At 39.8% G+C, this 22,897-nt stretch overlaps 1 protein-coding gene and 1 pseudogene across 1 annotated transcript in view; one reads left to right on the top strand and one right to left on the bottom strand.

Annotated features, from left to right (window-relative positions):
* LRMDA (leucine rich melanocyte differentiation associated) overlaps nucleotides 1-22,897 on the bottom strand; it is a 1,350,008-nt gene that overhangs the window by 1,102,082 nt on the left and 225,029 nt on the right. The window lies entirely within an intron of this gene.
* LOC138146428 (nucleolin pseudogene) lies at nucleotides 12,664-15,150 on the top strand (annotated as a pseudogene).

Here is a 22,897-nt window from a genome sequence, read left to right as displayed (position 1 = left end):
GGGGGGGGGGGGGGGGGCGAGGTGAGAAAGGAGAGAAAGAAAGGAAGGAAGGAGAGAGGGAGGGAGGGAGGGAGGGAGGGAGAGAGGGAGGGAGGGAGAGACAAAGAGGTGATAGGGTGAACAAGAAAATGGCATGTAAAATAACCGTAAGATATTCCAGGGGAAAATGCACAGGCTGTAATCACTCAAGATTTCAGCAACTTGACTCTTCACATGCTGAAGCCACATTTTCAAGGTCTTATCTGCCATATGGTTCCCTGTTTGGATGATTTATTAGGTGTAGAAAGCACACTGATAAATTTTACTGCATTTCCCTGAATAGGCAACCTATGGTGTCAATAACAAAGCTCAGGCGGCTTTAATGAAAACTGTAAGCACCAAAGGGTAACCATTTATTTATGAGTCGCTATAGTATTACTAGGACAAAATTTATCTTCTCTTCTCACGCACTCTGTAGAAACCAAATCTGGTCAAAGGAACAGAGATCACATCCATATGTCAGTGGCTTGCTAACATCTCTCCTGCAGGAAACGCAGGCTCTTTTCTCTTTTCTGGGGAAAAATTGTTTGGGGCTTTCAAGTAACCCATTTTGCATAAAGAAATCTTTTTTTTTTAATTTTATGAAAAATAAATCAAGACCTGGAGGACTTTGCAAACCATACCAATTGAAGAGGGTAGTACAGGGTTGCAGAAATAGCCCTGGATAAGACCAGAGGATCTGAGTTCAAATCCCAGAAAATTCCTACCTTGCTGTGTGACCTTGGGTGAATCACTTTACTCTCCAAGCCTCAGTTTCTCTGTCTGTAAAGTGAGTGGATTAGCCTGTGCCATCTCTAAGGTCCAGTTCATAAGATTCTGTGATTCTATATAAGCCTAGCCAGGAGGGAAGCATGCTTGCTTTTCTTTGCCTAAATAACATGCCTAGATTTTTTTTTAAATCATAATCAACCTGAGAAATTTTGAAATTTTGCCACCCATAAAATGCTGCTTTCCACTGCAAACCATTCTGCCATGTTTAAAAAAAAATGCCATCTACTTTTTTTTAAGGTTCACCTGGCAAAAACAAAAACAAAAATTCCAAGTCTGATAGATATATTACATAAGGTTACAAAACAGAAAGAGGCAAATGAATTTCATAAACTCCTGGGGTAGAAGAAATAGTGGATGAATTCTGAAAAATAAAATTGCTGGCGAGTGGTGGGGGAAGGTGGCAGAGGGGGGATGGAGTGAGAACGAAAATATTAATGTCAATATTTAATCCTGAACAACAGGAAACTGCTACAACAAAACATTTGGCTCAAATTTTCAAGCCGTTGGTCTCCTCTCCTTGTGTGACATGCCTAAATTGCACAAAGTTTGCCAAGGAATGTTAAGAGGAAAAAGGAAAATTGTTAAGTCTCACAACAATAGTACATATTTTTATCACAATATTTGCTTGAAAACCAACAACAACAGAAAGAAATGAAATCAAGAAACTGGGCCAGAGTATTATTCTGACCTTAACAAATGGTCTTTATCTACCCTGTACCCACCCTTCACCCCCAAACTCTAGGAAGTTTTCTAGCTGGATAATTTTGTTCAGACATAACATCCCACTTAGAAAAACAAACAGTGAATTTTCTCCTTTGTTTCACATTTAAAGGTCACTAGACTACCTGTGCATCACTCCTTATCTTCCTCCCATTCCAAACCCTGTTCCCCCATGCCCAAAATTCAAGCTCTCTGCGAATTGAGAAATATGCATAATGTTGTCAAAATGACATTCATTTTTTTAGGGAGCTTCAGAAAATAATGTCAAGGAATCTTCTTTTAGTGAATAAATGAAAAGGCATTTATTAAGCACTCTGTGTGCTAGACACTGTGCTGATCTCTGGCATACAAAGAGAAGCAAGGAAAACAGTCTCTACCTTTCAGGAACTTCCATGCTTTATAGAGACTCATCTGAATATTATGCAAATATGGGAAGGACCTGGGGTTCGGTGGTACAGGGGCCTTTCCTGAGCCTTTCTGTTATCCTTCCAAAATTATTTTGAATTGACTTACATGTCTACATGTGGATCTATTTGTATGATGTATAGATTAGAGTCATGTTACTATCTTGACAAGCAAAGAATGAATTCAAGATGCTGATCATCTTTTGTGTATGTGTGTACATATCATGTGCATGCATTTACACACATGTACCCACATAGATGGGTTTTCTATACACATGACATGAAAGCATTATACAAATGTGTATGTATGAGCGTGCATATACACATTTAATGTATATTGTATTATGTACACCTATATACACATGTATGTATATACATACACACAATACATAGACATAATGTATTATATATCTGTATATTTATGTATTGTATACATACATTGTGTGCACACATTAAAATACACAGATACACATGAAGATATATACATATGGATATACAGCCTACATAAACACATATGTGTGCACATGCACATATATAAATACATATATACACAACACACTATACATTACTCATATAGACATGCATGTATATACACGTGCATGTACTACATACACACATATGCATACACATATGCTTTATAAATAGGTGTGCGTATAACATACATAGACATGCTATGTCTGCACATTCATCATACATGTACAATACGCACACATACATATGTGTGACATAGCTACACGTGTATGTTTGTACACATGACACATGTATGTGTGTAAACTGGATACATATATTACATACACATAAGCACATACCTATATGTAATGCATGTGATCACCTACCTGTATTTGCATACATACATGTACGTGTATACATACATGCATATATACATGTACAGCCAAAAGTAAGCTCCGAGAGGGTAGATATCATTTCATTTTTGTTTTTACAACCCAGTCAGGGAGACCTGATCTTTGCCTCTGGTACATAGTGACTATGACATCCCAAGTAAATCTCCAAAGCTCTAAGTAGAAGAGTAACTACAAATCTGCTTCAGTGAGTGGGGTTTCCTTACCAGGAGGCCCCTACATCAATGAAATAACAGGTCTGGCCACTTTCCTCCCCTCCAAAAAAAATTCCCAGCTCCTGGTACAGGGCTTTTAATATAGCAGCTGCTTAACAAATGCTCAAAATGAATTTCCAACTTGAGAAATCCCTCCACCAAGGCAGATAGATGGTAGTCTATGCAACATAAAAAGTAAGTGACTTGTAGAGGGTCTAGCAACTGGGAAGGCATAATATTTTAACCCAATTCATGGTGACCAGGAGGTCATACTGCCTCTCCTATGAATAATCAAGTAAATGTTAGGTGATATTTGAAGCTGCCTCATTTTTAAGAGTCTTTCAGTCAGAGAACTTTACAAGAATGTTCATTATTGCATGGATTACTTTCAATGCAACTACTTCTTTATTAAAAGAAACTGGGCTAAAGGGCCACATATGGATCAGAGCACATTCAACCAGCTGCATTTTCAGTTTGCTAAATATTTCACCTCATTTTCCGAGGAATTGGGCTCAGTAAAGTACACCTCTCATTTTTCTGCATTTCCTCATACTCTTTCACCCCCTGACTGCTTCCAAGGGAAATCCCGTCCATATAAGTTATTGGCACTTAGTTTACACTATAGAGCATTTGAATGAGTTGTATGTGTTCTAAGAAGCTCCATCAGCCTTTTCTGTTTCTCTGGGACACTTTTATCCTTTGGAAGTCCCATTCTGAGAAGAATCAACAAACAAACTTTAAAATCATCAAGAAAAAGGGGGCAATGGAGGGAAGGGCAGAAGGATGGGGGCTGGGCCAGGGAGGAAACCATGTGTTTGCCAGCTCAGGGCTCAGGGTAAGAAGCCATCTTCCTTTCAGGCTATCCAGATGAATTCTGAAAGTAGCCCAAACCTCTACTGCACAGCTAACAGGCAGACCCTAGCCTAAGGCCAGAATCTCTATTAGCCCAGATTTCTGGGGGTCCCTCTCCTCTGCTACCCTTCCACCCACCCCTCATCTCCAACATGAACAATTACCTCCACTCGTTTGTATACATGCTAATGAAGCCAATGTCGACAGTCTTCATTAAAGGCTTGTTGCATGCATAGCCCAATGCTAGGCTCAGGGGAGGGGATAGGACAGAAAATATAAGGTCTCTGGTATGGGAGAAAGAACACAAGGCTTGTACTCATGAGTCCCAGGTTCTAGTTCTGCCTATCTTTGATCCAGGGAAGATTAAACCTCTCTATGCCTTAGTTTCTTCACATGTAGAAATGGAAAGGAAGACTAGATGATCCCCAAGGTCTCTTCCCACCTCAGACATGTTCTGATTCTATAATCTGGTCAGGGGCTCATCAGTTTGTAACACTTGTTTTTATTCCAGTTACTGCCACAGAATTTTCCCCTAACTTCAGAAAGCCACTTAAAAACACACGGATATACATATACATATATATGTATGTATATATTCATAAATATACATGTTGGAATGAGAGAGAAACCTAGTACAATTCCAAGTAGAGAACATTCACCTTAGAAAAGGCCTTCTTTCACCCTCCAAGGGCCACTTATCCCTAGCATGTTTGCCTTTTCCAAAGGAATTCCATTGGTTGACTAAAGGAGTTTTCTTCTACCTATTTGCCTCTCCCTCTCCCACCTTTGGGAACTCAGGACCTCCTCTGACTTCTCTCCTACCTATGTCCTTTCCCTGTCCCTGGTGGGACAGGGGCCTGTTGTCCCCAAAGTCAACACAGTATAGAGGAAATATTGGAGTTAGAAAACCTGGGTCCCAATCCCAGTCTCATGACTATCCAGCTGGGTCACCTTGCATAAGTCACTAAGTTTGCTATGGAAAAGAAGAAATCTGATAATAATCTGACATGCAGTCTATATTTTTGGAAACTAGATTTCAAAGGATTTGGAGAAAGAAAAAATTACTAGATCCCAGGGCCTAAAATGTTACAGACAAAATAAGCCCAAGAGATACAGGAAGATCTTAAGAAAGAAATTCTCAAGGGACAAAGAAAATTCCATTGAGATGAAAAAGAGTTATCCAAAGAGGTTGATGTGGGTGTACTCATTAAACAACTTAGATTTTCTTTTGAAGATACATACAAAGGATGAAAACAAAGACAAGAAGATATGGCATGGTTCATTTAGAACAGTGTCAGCACTGTTGCTGAAAGTAAGAAGAAATAAGAAGAAAAACAATAAGAATGTTAAGGACAATATGCTAAATAGAAGAGGATTAAAGAATGACCAGGACTGTTCCTCAGGGTAGACGGGACAATAATAACAACTTACAAAGAAGGTAAGTTACCCAACTCTCATTTTGTTTCCATTTTCTATATAAAGAAGGCCAATCTTTGGGCTGGAAATGAAAGAACAAAAATGGTCAATAGGGAAGTTAAAAACCCAAGATGAGTGGGCAGCTACACCTAGACACCCTACATGAATTCAAGTCTCCATGATGAGACTTGATGAAACATCCCAGAGCACTGAAAGAACCATTCTGCATTCTCGCTGCGTTACTATCAGTGATTTCTGAAAGTTCATAGAGAACAAGAAAGTTGTTATAGGACCAGAAAGGACAAATGTCATCCCTATTTTTAAAAAGGGGAAGAAAGTAGAGAGTACAAATTATAGGCCAATCGATGTGACTTCAGATCCCATAAAAAGTATAAAACATTACAAAAGGCATGATTAGTGAACATCAAGAAGAGAAAACAATGATCATGTGGCTTCACAAAGAACAAATGACACAAGATTAACCTTGTTCCTCTTTTTGACAAGATTACTAGACTGCTGTGTTGCAAGAACACTGAAGCTGGACTCTACATATATTTTAGCCAAGTCACATTCTCTCATGCTATTCTTGTGGACAAGATGTAGAATAGATAGCAATACAAGTAGGTAGACTAACAGTAACTGGCATTTATGGATGGCATACAAGGCAGATGGCAGAGGAGATCGAGTAAATCAGGAAGATGTGAGCTTAGGCACTTAGGAATTTTGTGGCCCTGGGCAAGTCACTTAACCTTACCCTGCCTCAGCTTCCTTATCTGTAAAATGGGGATTAATAACTAAATAATAGCACTAAAACTTACCTCATAGGGTTGTCATAAAGGTCAAATGATTCTATGTGTAAAGCGCTTTGCAAACTTTAGAAGGGTTACAAAAATGATAGCAATTATATTGTGCTATAAATTTTGCAAAGATACACACACTCACATAATCTTATTTAAGCATCATAAAAATCCTCTGGGGTAAGTGCACAATTGTTATAATTATACCCCTTTTTAAATGAGGAAACTGAGGATCACAGAAGTAAAGCAACTTGTCTATGTTCACATACCTAGTATCAGAGATGTAACTTGAATTCAGGTGTCTTTCCAATCCATTACACTGTCCTGTCTCACTGAATGAATGGTTGGGCTCAAGGAGTAGTCATTAATGGTGCCATGTCAATGCAAAAGAGTATTTCCAGGGGGTTATTCAAGGGATCTGTGCTTGGTCCTATACTGTCTAATGGATTTATTAATGACTCGAGTAAAAAGAAATGGCATGCATATCAAATACAAGCAAGCTCAAAGCTAGGACTGTTCAGTAACAAATGAAAATGACAGTCACTATCCAATGAGATTTCAGTGGGAAAGTCTAGGAAAAAGAAGACTTGGTAGGGGAAGCATGATAAGCGTCGAAAATGGATTAACTTCATTCTGATTGACCCCATCACGTAGAACTAGTTGCAATGAGCAGAAGTCACTGTAGATTCAGAGATACACCATTTTGTTCACACATATGTGTCTATACTCTCCCATTAGTGATTGCAATGCAAGTAACCCCAAACGGGGTGTGCCTTGGTATCTTGTTGTGCAACCTCTTCTGAGAAACAGCCTACCCAGCCCTCAGTCCTGTTATACAGAAACCCCAAATCCTGAAACTAGGTAAAAGGGTTATTGCACCAGATCAGTCTCCTGTACTAGCAACAGGAACCTAAACCAATCAACTTTTGCCCCAGTCCCCCTACCCTGTTCCTTTTTCCCTAAAACCTATAAAACCTTATATACTGTTTGTTCAGAGAGTCTTTGCCTCTTCAGGTGCTGCTGGCAAGTTGGTCCAAATTATGTTTCTTGGCCAGCCTGTTGTTCCCATTCCCAACATCAACATCATCAAGAAGCAAATTTAAGCTAAGAAAAACCTTCCCAACAACTAAAACTAATCAAAATGGAATGAGTTGTTTCAGCAGGTAGCTTCCTTGCCCTCTAAGCAAAGCTGTACACTTATTTAGTGGTTCTGATGTGGAAAAGATCCTTCTTTAGATAAAAGTTGGATTAGATGGCCTCTGAGATCCTTCCCACTCTGACACTCTGTGGATTCAGCTTTTATGAATAAGGAAGAATTATTTTCAATTAGATCATCATCAGTTTTCCATAGAAAGAATGGTGCCTAAGTTCTTTAGTATTCTGAATACTCTATTTCCATTCAATTCCACAAACATTTATTGCACAATACAATGTGGTGAGCATTCCTAATATAAACACCAAAAATGAGATTATCTCTGTCCTCAAGGAGCTTATCTTCTTGGAGGAATATTCCCTGTATACTGTTAAGTGAGTGAGTCATTTGAGGAAGGAGAGAAAATAATGGTAGTTTGGACATATTGTTGGTTAATTATGCTTTTTCAAGCTATATTGAGGAAATAATCAATACGAAGTGTATTCCAGTTCTGAACAGCCAACTTACAAATGTACTTTTGGAACAAAGACCATTCATAAGTTTAGGACTGCATATACTGGGGGAAAACAACCTGAAAGTATGTAGCTCATCATTCACGAAGAGCACTTTTGAATATAAATACCAATATACTTTTTCTATTACTATAAACACCTTGATATTTTAAAAACTTTTAATCTTCCAAGTAAAAGTGGATTCTAAGTATAACCCACCCTGCTTCTAATATCATACCGGGAAATGGGTGACAGGATAATATTGATCAAGACAAAAAGGATTAAGGACTAAATGTCTACTAGTCCCTGGAAGGCCAAAGGAGAGTCTAGAAGACAGATGGTCAAGCAAGCAAGCAGAGAACCTTTAGTTATCTGTAGTCAGAAGTAAATCTAAGTTAGTCCAGGGGAGGAGAAATAGCTAGACCTTGAAGGTCAAGGAAGACCAAAATCAAGAAGTCAAGTAGAATAAGATATGGTCAGCAATCAGAACACATAAGTTGGATCCAATCCCCCCGGAATGTTTATGGTATGGTCAAAAGGTGTCAGGAAGACACATTCTGTCTATATGAGACTCTGGGCAAATCACTTCACCCTTCAGGAGCCCAGGCAACTTGTGGAGCTATCCACTGGACCAGATGATCTCTGAGGTCCCTCCCAAATATGAGATACTGTGATTTTGTGAGAACAACTGCCAATCTGCTTTGGTAGAGGGAGCATCCTCACCTGAAGGAACCAGTGAAGCCGCAGGAATAGCCAAAAACAAAGCAAAACCAGGTCCCAAACAATACAAAGTAACGAAGAAACAGATGGTGAAGTAAAAAGTATATTGAATTTGTTGGGTCAGGAGGCTTGGGTTCAAATCTCAGCTCTGCCCTTCCCTTTGTGACCTTGGGCAAGTCACTTAAAATGTATGGGCCTCAGTTTTCTCATATATAAAATAAAGGAGAGGAGAAGGGGCCCCTAAAGTCCTTTCAAGATCTAAGTTTATGATTCTATACTTGACTGAGATATGAAGAGAAGGGCTAAGATGATGGGATGGCTCATATACTTGGGCTCAATCATCCCCCAGAATACAGTGGGAAACAATTCCAATGGAAAGTGGACAAGAGTTGTCTGAAGAAACATTTAATTACCTCATATGCAGTGATTTTTAACCAACCTCATGTCAATTCAAGTTCAACAGAACTTCACTATTTGGACAGCAGTCATTCAGAATTTGTAGAATAATTCAACCTAATATAGGTCAAAGCTAAACTCTGTACTATGGTAAGAAGAAAAAAAGGACTAATTATACAAATTAGCAAGACAATTAACTATTTTGTTACTATGTGTGTCAGGCACTGTACTAGTTGTCAAAGATATATAGACAAAAATGGAACAGCCCTTGCCCTCAAGGGGCTTACATGCTATGGAAAGGATCAATGTGTATGCTAAAGTCTTGATACACTTTGTGTAAAATCAGTCAATAATGCAGAGTCATTCTCAAGTGATCCTATTAGACATGTACACAAATAAGGCTGTGTGGTACAGTAGAAAAAGGGCCTATTCTCAGGTCAGATGATCCAGCGTTAAGCCCATATCTTATGTGTATCACCTGTAAGACCTCAGGCAAGTTGGGTAACTTATGAGTTTCAGTTTAATCACCTATAAAATGAGGGTGCAGGACTAATAAATGGACCCTCCAATAGTGATGAAGATGATGATTTGCAAAGCACTTTACGTATTATCTCGTTTAATCCTCACAATAATCCTGGTGCTGATGCTATGACCTTTACTTTACAGATGAAGAAACCAAGGCTAAGACTTAAGTGACTCTAGCAGAGTCTGAGCAGGCATTTGAAGCTGGATTTGAACTCAGATCTTCTGGACTTCAGATCTAGCACTCTCTCAACTGACTCATGCATGTAGTCCCCTCCCCAAGGGCAAATAGGTCTGGCAGAATGGTCAGACTCTCAACCTAGGAGTTAGAAAGACCCAAGTTTAAACCCAGCCTCAGACGCTTTATTAGCAGGGTGACCCTTGGTGAATCACTTAACCTCTGCTCCCCTCATTTTCCTCAACTGTAAAATGGGGATAATAATAGCATCTACTCCCTAAGGTGGCTATGAAGATCAAATTAGATAACATAAGTAAAGGACTTTGCAAACCTTCCAGTGCCATACAAATGCTAGCTGTTGTTATTCTAAGACCCCTTACTCCTTTAAATCCAAGATCCTAAGAACTACACACCAGCTAGAAACATTTATTACAATATACATAATAATAGCTAGCATTTATATAGAGCCTTAAGGTAGACAAAGTGTTTTATACACGTTATCTCATTTGATCAAATGAGCTATAATACATACAAATAAAAATAAATTTGCATTGCACATATGAGTGTGTACACAGGCCCATCAAGACCTCTCCTTGGAAACAAGAGATCATTGCTGAGATTTAAACACCATAGTCAATTACAAATAGGATGGTTTCATATTTTTTTTATAAGATATTCAGTATTCCCGCTAATTTGGAATGATTGTTATTGCAATGCTTTATTCAAAACTCAGATCAAGAGCCACATTTTACATGAGGTCTTTCCTGATTGTCCCCAATGGTTAGCATTTCAACCCCACCCCAAAATTACTTTGTATTTATTTTCTATATAATTTGTATTTACTTATCTTTTAAATGCTGTTGTCCCCCAGCAGAATAAGTAAGCTCCTTGAAGACAGGGAATCGTTATTTCTGTCTTGGAATCCTTTCTGCCTCAAACAGTACCTGGCCAACAGTAGCTATTAGGAAGCTAATTTTTATTGAATACCATCAGGATGTCCCTTTTATCATTGCTTTTCAGAAACTTTGCAAAGGGTTGTTTAAATGAACTCACAAAGAAAAGTGCTTAATTCATTTAGAATTTTACATTTACTGTATTCCAGACCTTGCCCTGAAGGAGGAAGGATATTTTCTCCAACTGTGGGATGTTTACAACCCAAAGAAACACACCATCAGATCCACCCCCACCCTCACCCCCACTCCCACACACAAAAGATAACAGAGTTATGGTTTGTTTACTACCTCCAATTCAAAAGGAACCAAAGACCCAGGACCTTTTGCCCATGTGCTACCCTTCAAAAGAGGTTTGGCTTTTTATATTTCCTGAGAAAGCTGTTCCCTAGCACTGACCTTTCCCTTCATTCCAGCATTCCCAGATTTCTTGAAAATCTCTGAAACTGGATTTGCTTAGTGGAGTTATTTGCAAATGACATTACCTGTCATATCCTTTTAATAAGCTGGTTTTACATAGTAAATAAATAATAAACTCTCTCGCAAGTCAAATCTAGATGAATTTCTTTGGTATTTCCAATTACCAGCTCTGATGCCTTTATTCCACGGGACTCACCACCTATGCTCAGAGAACTGACTGGAAGCCAGCAATATGGTGGCTGCTAATTAAATTGAGGGCAGAAGGTGCTGTATAGGATTCATCATGGAACACGTAAGAACTACACGGTGGGGGGTTGCTAAGAAAAGGAAAGTGACCCTTTTAGGATAGTGGCAAAGATAGAGGTCTTACAATAAGTACAGAGCATTCATTCAGTCAACTATAAAAAAAACAAACTTTTTAGAGAGAAGAGCTAAAAAAGTAGTATATGAACAGTATATGGAGAATAAAAATCAAACTAAAACTGAAGAGTATCCTTAGGCAAGAGAAAGGAAGCAATGTTAGGGGAGAAATAATGTTGGGTAATATAAAACATGGAACTACTTATTTAACTTGATCTTCTTTCTAAGGCACAAATTCCCCCCACCCACTTTATCATTCCACTATAATGAGCGTTGCATTTTTCCAAATTGAATCAACTTTCAATTATCTGTGTGTGGATCTAAGAACAAATTATTAACTAGGGCCTCTTAAATCCTCCTGCTACCTATCAAACTTGTAGGCCAACTCTCATCACATACATTTAAGGAAATATATTCCAACACTAACAAGTTCTGCTTTAAGAAAACCCAAGGTTACCAAACACCAAGGTTAGGAAATGATTATTCATAATAGCAAAGGATTTGCTCTCATATTTACTTTAAAATAAAATTTTAGCTCCCCTCTTGAGATGCCTGTATCTGGACTTGGTCCTTTATCCCAGTCAGGGGATCTGATATTGCCTGATAGCACCCAGTACCAATTATCTATTTTCAGATTCAGCCCAAGTTGCCATGCTCATCATCCTGGAAAGCAATTCCTATGGAGAGGAGCCAGCCATCCCTATCAACTTCCAGCCCACTGCCACCCACAGGGTAGGCAAGCCAATGAAACTGAAGCAGCAAGGCACCCTGAGGGAGAGACATGTGCTAGGTAAAGCAAACCACCATCACCAATTTAACCACCATCACCCCTCACAGCCCAATGGACAGAGTCCAGAACCATGAACCCATGAGACTTGGGAATAGCAATGCTTGCAACTCAGACCCTCAGCTATCATCTTGGAAACAATCCCTGTGCACTACAGGCGGCAACTGTTACTCCAGATGCTACAGCTATAGATACTGAAGACCCAGAAGAGAAAGTTCTTCCCCCAAAGTCCTTAATGTCAAATGGTTCAACCTCAGGAACTGATATCATCCTATCAGTGGAAATAACATGAAAGAAGAGCCGTTAACTGATGCTCTGCTATTGCACCCTGAGGATTATGGGACTCTTCCTTGCCTTGCACATGGTAATTATTTAATACATACTTGATTCATGCATTGCGTTTGTGGCAGAGAAATTTAAGTATGGAGAACTATTGGCAAGGCAAAGATCAATCAGAAATTAACATAAAGAATACTTGAAGTTATCATGTGACTTCATGGGAAATTATTTATCAACTGACATGACTCTTCCAAGAATTCCCTTCATAAAATAAGGTACATTTGTATCCACCATAGCAAGACAGTAGAGGGCAAATCTGCTTTTCTTTTAAAAATCATATAATCCGAGTCTTTCGTCTCAGTCTTGTCCAGCAAAGGGCTGCTCGCGGACGGACTCCTGCCCGCGGTCTCCGCCGCCACCGACATTGCCTGGGCCTCGGCCGACGGATCTGTACCCTCCGCGCCCTAGTCACACGCCGCTACCATGGTGAAGCTAGGGAAGGCTGCTAAGAATCAAGGGGAGCCCAAGAAAATGGCCCCTCCACCAAAGGAGGTGGAGTACAGTGAAGATGAGGACATGTCAGAAGAGGAAGAAGAAAGCAGTGGGGAAGAGGTTGTAGTTCCTCAAAAGAAGGGCAAGAAGGCTGTAGCCACACCAACAAAGAAGGTACCACCAACCAAAAAAGCTGTTGTTGCTACCACGCCAGCCAAGAAAGCAGCCGTGACCCCTGGTAAGAAGGCGGCCACTCCAGCCACCAAAGCTGCCATCACAGCAGGCAAGAAGGGAGCCACTCCAGCTAAGCCAGCCGCCAAAGCAGCAGTGCCCCCAGCCAAAGGGGCAAAAAATGGCAAGAATGCCAAGAAGGAGGACAGTGAGTCTGAAAAAGAGGACAGTGAAGATGAGGAGGATGAAGAATTTGAGCTTCCCAAAGCCACAAAGATGGGAGCAGCTCCCCCCAAGCAAGACTCGGAGGAGGAGGAAGATGAGGAGGAGGAGGAAGAAGATGAGGATGATTCTGAAGAAGAAGCCATGGACACCACACCTGCCAAGGGGAAGGCTGCTGCTGTGAAAGCCACTGGAGGGAAACCTGGGAAGGCCAAGGAATCTGAGGAGGAGGAGGAAGAAGATGATGATGAGGATGATGAAGAGGAAGATGAGGAGGAGGAGGAGGAAGATGAGGAGGAGGAGGAGGAAGAGGAAGTTCATGTGAAAGAAGCACCTGGAAAGAGGAAAAAGGAAATGGGCAAACAGAAGGCCCCCGAAGCCAAGAAACAGAAACTGGATGCTGAAGCATCTGCAAATTTCAATCTCTTTGCTGGTAACCTGAACTTCAACAAAACCGCTTCTGAGCTTAAAACCGGCATCATGGATTTCTTTACTAAAAAGAACCTCACGGTTGTGGACGTCCGCATTGGTGCCACCAGGAAGTTTGGCTACGTGGAATTTGAATCTGCTGAAGACGTGGAAAAGGCTCAGGAACTCAGTGGCTCCAAAGTGCTTGGCTCTGAAATTAAGCTGGAGAAGGCAAAAAAAAAAACAAAAAAGACCGAGATGCGAGGACGCTCTTTGTCAAGAATCTGCCTTATAAAGTAACTCAGGAGGAGCTCAAGGAGATGTTTGAAGATGGTCAGACTGGTCTGCACCAAGGATGGGACCCCTACAGGAATTGCCTATGTTGAATTTAAGACCTAAGCAGATGTGGACAAGGCCTTGGAAGAGAAACAGGGCACGGAGCTCGACGGCAGAGCCCTCATTCTGGACTACACAGGAGAGAAGAGCCAAGGTCAAGAGAACTCCAGAGGGAAGAATAATTCCTGGGGTGGGAGCAACAGCAAGCCGTCAGACTCCAAGACCCTGGTGCTGAACAACCTGGCCTATAGCGCCACTGAGGAGAGCCTGCAGGAAGTGTTTGAGAAGGCCACGTCCATCAGTCTGCCCCAGAACAACCAAGGGAGACCCAAAGGGTACGCATTCATCGAATTTGCCTCCGTGGAAGATGCGAAAGAAGCTTTGAATTCTTGTAACAACATAGAGATTGAAGGCAGGGCCATCCGCCTGGAGCTGAAGGGACAGAAGGCGGCCAACAGAGCCCCCAGGAACCAGTCCTACAAAACCTTGTTCGTCAAAGGCCTGTCCGAAGACACAACAGAAGAAACATTGAAAGATTCCTTCCAAGGCTCAGTGGGCGCCAGGATAGTCACAGACAGGGAGACGGGGTCTTCGAAGGGGTTCGGGTTTGTGGACTTCAACTCAGAGGAAGAGGCCAAAGCTGCAAAAGAGGCCATGGAGGATGGGGAGATCGATGGAAACAAAGTCACCCTGGACTGGGCCAAGCCTAGCGGCTTTGGAGGCCGAGGGGGTGGCCGTGGAGGCGGCAGAGGAGGCCGAGGGGGCTTCGGAGGCAGAGGCCGAGGAAACTTTGGAGGCAGAGGAGGTTTCCGAGGAGGCCGAGGTGGTGGAGGAGACAACAAACCACAAGGAAAAAAGACAAAGGTTGAATAGCTTCCCCTCCTTTTTTCCCCTGCCATGTGAACAGACTCTGGGGGTTTAATCCTGTCGTCTAATCACTGACAGAGCCTTCTGAGGACATTCCAGGACGGACGGGCAGCTCGCCGGCATCTTGGACAAACCTGGATGACATTTCAAGGAGAGCGTGGCGGTTTTGACTGGACGGATGTTCCATATAAACTTTTTGCAGAGACGGGTGGTAGCTGTGGGAGGTCACCTTTTTGTCTGAGTTGTCTTGAGTTTATAATGTTATGCCCCATGTACAAAACCATTTTTTTCCTACAAAAAAAAATCATATAATCCACACTTCGTGAATTACAAATCTATGGCATTTGGAAAGGAGGTGGGCAAAAAAGTTTACCTTTCTCTATCTATGAAGAAAAAAGAAAAGTTTGCTTGCTAAGCAAAATAAATGTAATAGAGACTGTATGGAAATCACGTAACATGCTTAAAGGGAAGAAAATAGCTTCCGAAGCTCCTTCAATGACCTCAAAAGTACCAGCTGCATATAACTGATACCCTAATTACAAAAAATTATCTACTCATTAAAACTGGAACTACAAAATCTCAGAGTTGGAAGGGCCTTCCAAGGCCAGCTAGGCCAACCCTAACCTGAACAAGAATGCCCTCTACAAACAGAGTCAGCAGCTGGTCATCCAGTCTCTGCTTGGAGGCTTTGAAAATTTCTGAGGAGAGAGAACCTCCCAGAGCAGTCTATTTTACTTTGGGATGGTTCCAGTGGCTTCTCCAAAGAGGAAGCTGAAATTTGCTTCTTAAAATTTCTGCTCAATGCTACAGGCTCTGACCTGAGGAACCAAACGGAAAACCTCTAATTCCCTATCCCCTTTCAAATAAATAAAGACGGCTGTTAGGTAAAACGTAAATCCTTACTTCTTCAGGCCAAATACTCCTTGTTCCTTCAACCGATGTTTCTGCGGCACGGTTTCAAACGCCTTCACCGTCCAGGATATACTTTTCTGAGTGTTCTGATGTTTATTTTTTATGTGAATATTTTTATATGTTTTTCAAATTACATGTAAAAAAAATATTAACCATTTTTTAAAATTTGAGTTCCAAATTCCCTCTCTAACTCCCTGCCTGCCCATCCCTCCATTGAGAAACTAAGCAGTTTGATATAGATTATACATGTTCAGTCCTGGAAAATGCATTTACCTATTAGTCCTGTTGCAAAAGAGAACAGAGACCAAAGGGAAAAAAAAAGAAAGAAAAGAAAACAAGAAAAATAAAGTAAAAAATTATGCTTCAATCTGCATTCAGATTCCATCAGTTCTTTCTCTGCAGATGGATAGCATTTTTCATCGTAAGTCCTTTGGAATTGCCTTAGATCACTGTGTTGCTGAGAATAGCTAAGGCATTCACAGCTGATCATTGTTACAATACTGCTGTTACTATGTACAATGTTCTCCTGGTTCTGCTCACTTCACTCTACATCAGTTTATGCAAGTCTTTCCAAGTTTTTCTGAAAGCTTCCCGCTCATCATTTCTTACAGCACAATAGTATTCCATCACAATCATATACCACAAGTTGTTCACAATTGATGGGCATCATCCCTCAATTTCCAATTCTTTGCCACCACAAAAAGAGTTGCTATAAATATTTTTGTACAAATTAGTCCTTTTCCCTTTTTTTAAATCTCTTTGGTATACAGACCTAGTAGTGACATTGCTGGGTCAAAGGGTATGCATAGTTTGATAGCCCTTTGAGCATAGTTCCAAATTGATCTCCAGATGGTTGGATCAGTTCACCACAGTACATTAATGTTCCAATTTTTCCACATTCTCTTCAATATTTGTCATTTTCCTTTTCTGTCATATTAGCTAATCTGTTAGGTGGGAGGTGGTACCTCAAAATTGTTTTATTTACATTTCTCTAATCAATAGTGATTTAGAGCATTTTTCCAGATGCCTATAGATAGCTTTGATTTTTTTTCTGAAAACTCAGGTCCTTTGACCATCTTTATTCATTGAGTAATGACTTGTATTCTCACAAATTTGACTCAGTTCTCTATATATTTAAAAAATTAGCCTTTATCAGAGTAACTTGCTGTAAAAATGTTTTCTGTTTTCTGCTTTCTTTCTAATATTGGCTGTATTGGTTTTGTTTGTACAAAAACTTTTTAATTTTATGTAATCAAAATTTTCCATTTTATATCCCATACTGCTCTCTATCTCTTGTTTGGTCTTAAATTTTTCCTTTATTCATAGATCTGACAGGTAAAATATTCTATGCTTTGGCAAAACAGAAAAATGATAAATGTTGGAGAGGATGTGGGAACGTTGAAATACTAATTCATTGTTAGTGGAGCTGTGAGCCTATTCAACCATTTTGGAGAATAATTTGGAACTATACCCAAAGGGCTATAAAAATATGCACACCTTTTGACCCAGCAATACCACTTCTAGGGCTATATCCCAAAGAGATCATAAAAATGGGAGAAGGACCTACATGTACAAAAATATTTATAGCAACTGTTTTTGTGGTGGCCAAGAACTGGAAATCAAGGAGATGCCCATCAATTGGGGAATGGTAAAAAAAAAAAAAAAAAAAAAAGCTCTGGTATATGAATGTAATGGAAAACTATTGTGCTATAAGAAATGATGAACAGGCAGCAGACTTAAGAGAAACCTGGAAAGATTTATATGAATTGACACTGAGTGAGGGGAGCAGAATCAAGAGAATGTTGTACACAGTAACAGCCACAGTGTACAAGGACTGATTTTGATGAACTTAGCCCTTCTCAGAAATGCAAGGACCTAAAACAATTCCAATATTCCACATGATGGAAAATGCCAGTCACATCCAAAGAAAGAACCATGAGTCAGAATGCAGAGTGAAGCAGACTATTTTATTTTTTGTTTTGTTTTATCTTGTTGTTTTTTTCTTTCTCATGGTTTTTCCCATTCATTATAATTCTTCTACGCAACATGACTAGTGTGAAAAATGTGTTTAATAGGAATGTATGTATAAAGCCCATATCAGATTGCAAGCCATCTTGGGGAGGGGGAAAAGGAGGGAGAGGTAGAAAATTTAAAACTTATGGAAGTGATTATTGAAAACTAAAAATAAACAACTGTTTATTCTTATGACACAATGATATTCCATTACATATATGTACCCTAATTTGTTCAGCCATTTTCCAATTCATAAGCATCTACTCTGCTTCCAACTCTGCTACCACAAAAAAAAAGTGCTAATAGGATATATTAGGAAAGGTAGATGACATGAAAATATATCAGTGAAACATGAATATTTTTGTGTATTTGGGACCTGCCTTTTACTTCCTTGTAGCTCTATTAAATTTCAACTTATTCAAACCAGTCCACTATTCTAGATATCAACATCTTTTTTTTGGATTCTGATTCTTTCATCCAATGTGTTAGCTATTCCTCTTAGGTTTTTGCCATCTAAAAGCTTGATAAGTAAGCCTTCTAAGCTGTTATTCAAAAATGTTAAATATGACCACAAGGCCAAAGAGAGATCTCTGGGGTATATTAGGGACCACCTTACAAGCTGGCTTAGAACTAGAGGGTTTAACACAAGGAGGCATTCAACTAGTTTGGAATTACCATCCTGCCCCAATCTCTCTATTCTATCCACAAAAATAGCATGAATGATGTTAAGAGCCCCTCCAAAAAAATCTATAAAAAGACAACATTTGGTAAATTTTGTTTATAGAAACGAAGGCACTTGAATGTAATAAAACACTCTTTTTTACAGAACAGCCCATGTACTTTAGGGTTTTCATTAGGTCAAATAGACCTTCCTTCTGATTAGTTTAAACTAATGAAACTTTACTAGAATTTAGCTTTGGCTATTTTGTAACTATTTTCCTCTGTCAACAGATATTTGGAATTTGAATTAATTGGAAAAAACATTTATTAAGTGATGACTATGTGCCAAGCATTTTAGCTCTGGAGATACAAAGATTAAAAATACAGTCCCTGTCTTCAAGGAGTTTACATTCTAACAGGGAAAACCACACAAATACAGGAAAGAGATGAGCAGGGAAGTGAGTTTTGTCTTGGGGAGGTAGAAAGTAGGGAATTCAGAAGGGCTCACACATGGGCAGACAGATGACAAGAAGATATGGGTAGATGGCTGAATTGGGTATGTAGATAAAGTATAGACTATTGCAGTGGTGTTGAACTCAAAACAGAAACAGGGACCACTAAAAACGAGACACAGATTGGCTTAGTTGTAAAATGTAATATTATCAGCATTTTGTTGCATTTTATTTATCTTATTAAACATTTCCTAAGTATATTTTGTAATAACCTAGACATGTGTTTGACTGACACCTCCAGTCTAATGCAGCAGCTCTCAAAGTGCAATCTAGGACTCCTGGAGGTACCTGAGATCTTTCTGGGGGTTCATAAGGTCAAACTATTTTCATAAGAACAGTAAAATGTTATTTGCCTATTAAAACATTCTTCCCTTTTCCAACTACATATCTGTGTGACACTGGATTTTTAAAGTACTTAGCAGAGTGTCTGGCACAGAGTAAGTGCTATGTAAATATTAGCTCTTACTATCATTAATCCTCAGCCCTAAGAGGTAGATGCTCTTATTTTGCCCATTTTATAGATGAGGAACCTGAGGCACTGTAATAGTAATGGAATTTAAAGATCCCCCTGTATTGGCTTGGTTTTTGGATTGATTGTGTTAAAACACAGAGCTTGGGAATCCCACTTGTGGGATGGACTTGTTGACATGAAAAGAGAGGGCTGAACTAGAAGGATCTGGTGACGTGAATTTAGAGAGGCACAAGCAGAGAGAGAGGCAGAAGAATTTTTTTTAGAAGCAGTATCGTGGAGGCAGAGACGGAGAGGATTGCTGAGGGCCAATTAAAACTGCCCAGGACTTTTGAGAGCTGCCACCCAGAGCTGCCAAGGACTGAGGAGACATGGCTGTTATGCTGGTACTTTGTCTGTCTGTTTTGATGTTGTTTTGCCAGATTTGTCTACTGGTGAAGGACAGTCCTGTTATTGCAGAGGTTCTGGAACCTTGCTGTTGGTTCAGGGGTCCAGAGACTGTTCTGCAGACAGAGAATGAATTGTGTCCACTGGTGAAGGACGATGCTGTTGTTGCAGAGGTCCTGGAACCTTGTTGTTGGTTCAGGGGTCCTGAGATTGTTCTGCAGACAGAGAGTGAATTGCGCCCACTGGTGAAGGCCAGTGCTGTTGTTGCAGAGGTTCTGGAACCTTGCTGTTGGTTCCAAAACCCGAAGAAGGATTTTCTTGTTGTATGTTTACAGAAATCCTGGAAGAGGGTTTTGCTAATGTTTTTAGGGGTCCTAGGACTGTTCTGCAGACAGAGAATGAATTAATGAGGACACTGGCAATGTATCTTGTGGCCTTGCTAAGCTTTGTGACCCCAGGAACAAAGATTGCTGAGAGCTTGCCTCAGGTCAAGATAAAGAAAAGACCTCTCTTTGGGTATTAAATGCTGTGCTTAAGCTTGTTGTAACTCTGGGGTAGATGGCCTATTCAGTTGTGATCCAAGGGTGGGAAACTTTTGACTTTTTTTTTTATACTCTGTGACTGACCAAATGAATGTACTTTGCTTATGATTGGAAACTAATCTCCATTTGAGAAGAGGGGCTTTGTGATGTACTAAATGAATGTACTGCCTCAGGGTGGAGTAGTATTTAGAAGAGGGACTTTGTGATTGACTAAATAAATGTAATGTCCAGGGGTGGAGTAGTACTTGGAAATTATTGAATTACACTTGGTGAATGCTGTATTTTGAATTATGCTATATTTTGATTTTCTCTGTTCTTAATTTGTCACTGAATAAAATGGAGAGCAGCTATGCTGGTATTTTTAACCTTGGGAAGTTGCCTTTGCTTGGCATTACAGGCACAAAGAGGTTTTGTGGATTACCCATGATCATATAGCTGGTAAGTGTCTGAGATCAAATTTGAACTCAGGACTTCCTGACTCAAAGTCTAACCCTCTTTCACTGTGCCATGAAACTTCCTGTAGTTAATGTAGCCAAACATTAAAGAGATTTGCAAAATTTCAAAACAATACCACTCTTCTCACCACATTTTTTTTGTTTTGGAAAATATAGTTATTTTTCATCAAAAAGTATGTTATATATGTTAACATAATATTTGTTATTGCTATTTAAATAAATATTTTTAAATTTTCCATTTTAATTTCTAATATGGTAAATATCAGTTGATAAAACCCACATAAATAAACATTTTTGGACTCCAGTAATTTTTTTTTCTTTTTGGAGGGGGAAAGGTAAGGCAAGTGGGGTTAAGCGATTTGCCTAAGGTCACACAGCTAGTTTTGTGTTAAGTGCCACATTTGAACTCAGGTCCTTCTGACTCCAGGGCCAGTGCTCTATTCACTGAGCCACCTAGCTGCCCCTGACTCCAGTAATTTTTAAGAGTGTAAAGAGTTCTGAGATCAAAAATCTTGGGAGCAAATGTCTAACATAAGGCATTAGCTGATTTGGCTAGTTTGTACATATTCGGCTGCTAATCAGAAGGGCTGAAACCTACAGCTGGAGCCGGAAAGATGAGATGAACTTCCCAAGGGGCAAAGTGCAGATTTAGGAGTTGACTACCTATCTATCTATCTGTCTGTCTGCTTATCTATATCTATATCTATCTATATGTGTGTGTGTGTATATATATGTATATATATATATATATATGCCTACCTACCTATCTACTCATCTATTGGTCTATTTGTCTATCTAGCTGACTGGCTAGTTACCTTTCTGTCAGTCTATCTATCTATCTATCTATCTATCTATCTATCTATCTATCTATCTATCTATCTATCTAATCTCTCTCTCTCTCTCTCTCTCTCTCTCTCTCTCTCTCTCTCTCTCTCTTTCTCTCTCTCTCTCTTCCAATCTACCTATTGGTCTATCTGTCTACCTGTATATCTATCTATCTGTCCATCAATCTATCAAGGAAAGATGGAACAACAATTGTCTCTAGAGTGTTTTAAAGTTCTGAAAACGTTTTACATCACATTACCTCATTTGAGTCTCATGACAAGCCTGTGATGCGGGGGGGTGCTGGTAAATGTTTAACTATCTATTGTCCAAAAATAAAAATTCCATAGGCTAGACCCACTTTTTAAAGTTTAATCTTACTTTCTTAAGTCAAGACGAACAACAAACTACTAAATCGAGCTCTGGTTTGTAGCATTTGCCTATTTCAGAAATGTGAATGCTCACAGTGAACCAGCCAGTGAGACCTGCCTCCAGCACACTCCTGCCTGTGAGGCAGGTACTACAGGGGTCTTATTCCTCCCCATTTTATAGATGAGAATACTGAGAGTCAAAGAACATAAGTACCTTGTCCAGGGATCTGAATTCAGATCTTCCCAACCTCAAGTCAGCATTCGTATCTGTCACCTCCATCAAGCATACTCCCATTCCCAAACAACACACTTGCAAGTCTATATAGAACTTAGTTTCTTTTCTCTTCTCTTGCTTATGGTCAAACAGTGGGTCTTCCCAGCATATAAAGGGATGCCATCAGATTCACTCAGAGATTCTGAGGCAAAGAAAGGGGGAGCAAGGGCAGAAATGAGAAAATGATTGCTAGAAATTTTGCAGAAATGGGTTTTATTGTAACAGATCATCACCTTCCCTAAATGTTCGCAGTCACATAACACTTGAAAACCCAAGATGGGAAAGAAATCCACTCAAGCACAGAGCTCCAGGGAATCCAGGAGGGAACAGTGAGAGCTAGAAGGGCCATGAATAAACAGGTATAGTTGAAGCTGCCCAGAGAACACGGTTTGAGATGAGCAAGAGGCAGGAATTCAATGAGAAAATGAGCCACACTTCCTCAAAATTACATTTCTGGGTTTTTTTCCTTTCTATTTTTAATACCATCTTTACACTTAAAAAAAGCACAACAGGAGTTCTGGTATTTTCTTTTCTACCCCTGAATCATTGGAAAAGGAAATTAAATACCAAAGTAAAAGAATTACACATTCCCCCTCCTTACACACATACACACACACACACTCTCTCTCTGTCTCTCCATCTCTCTCTCTCTCTCTCTCTCTCTCTCTCTCTCTC

Source organism: Petaurus breviceps, unplaced genomic scaffold (assembly GCF_028583685.1).
Source record: "Petaurus breviceps papuanus isolate PSGF00001 unplaced genomic scaffold, PetGlider_PUasm1.0 90762, whole genome shotgun sequence".
In the NCBI taxonomy this organism is placed as follows: Eukaryota; Metazoa; Chordata; class Mammalia; order Diprotodontia; family Petauridae; genus Petaurus; species Petaurus breviceps.
The sequence above is the reverse complement of the archived record's forward strand: the minus strand, read 5'-3'. Positions and strand labels throughout refer to the sequence as shown.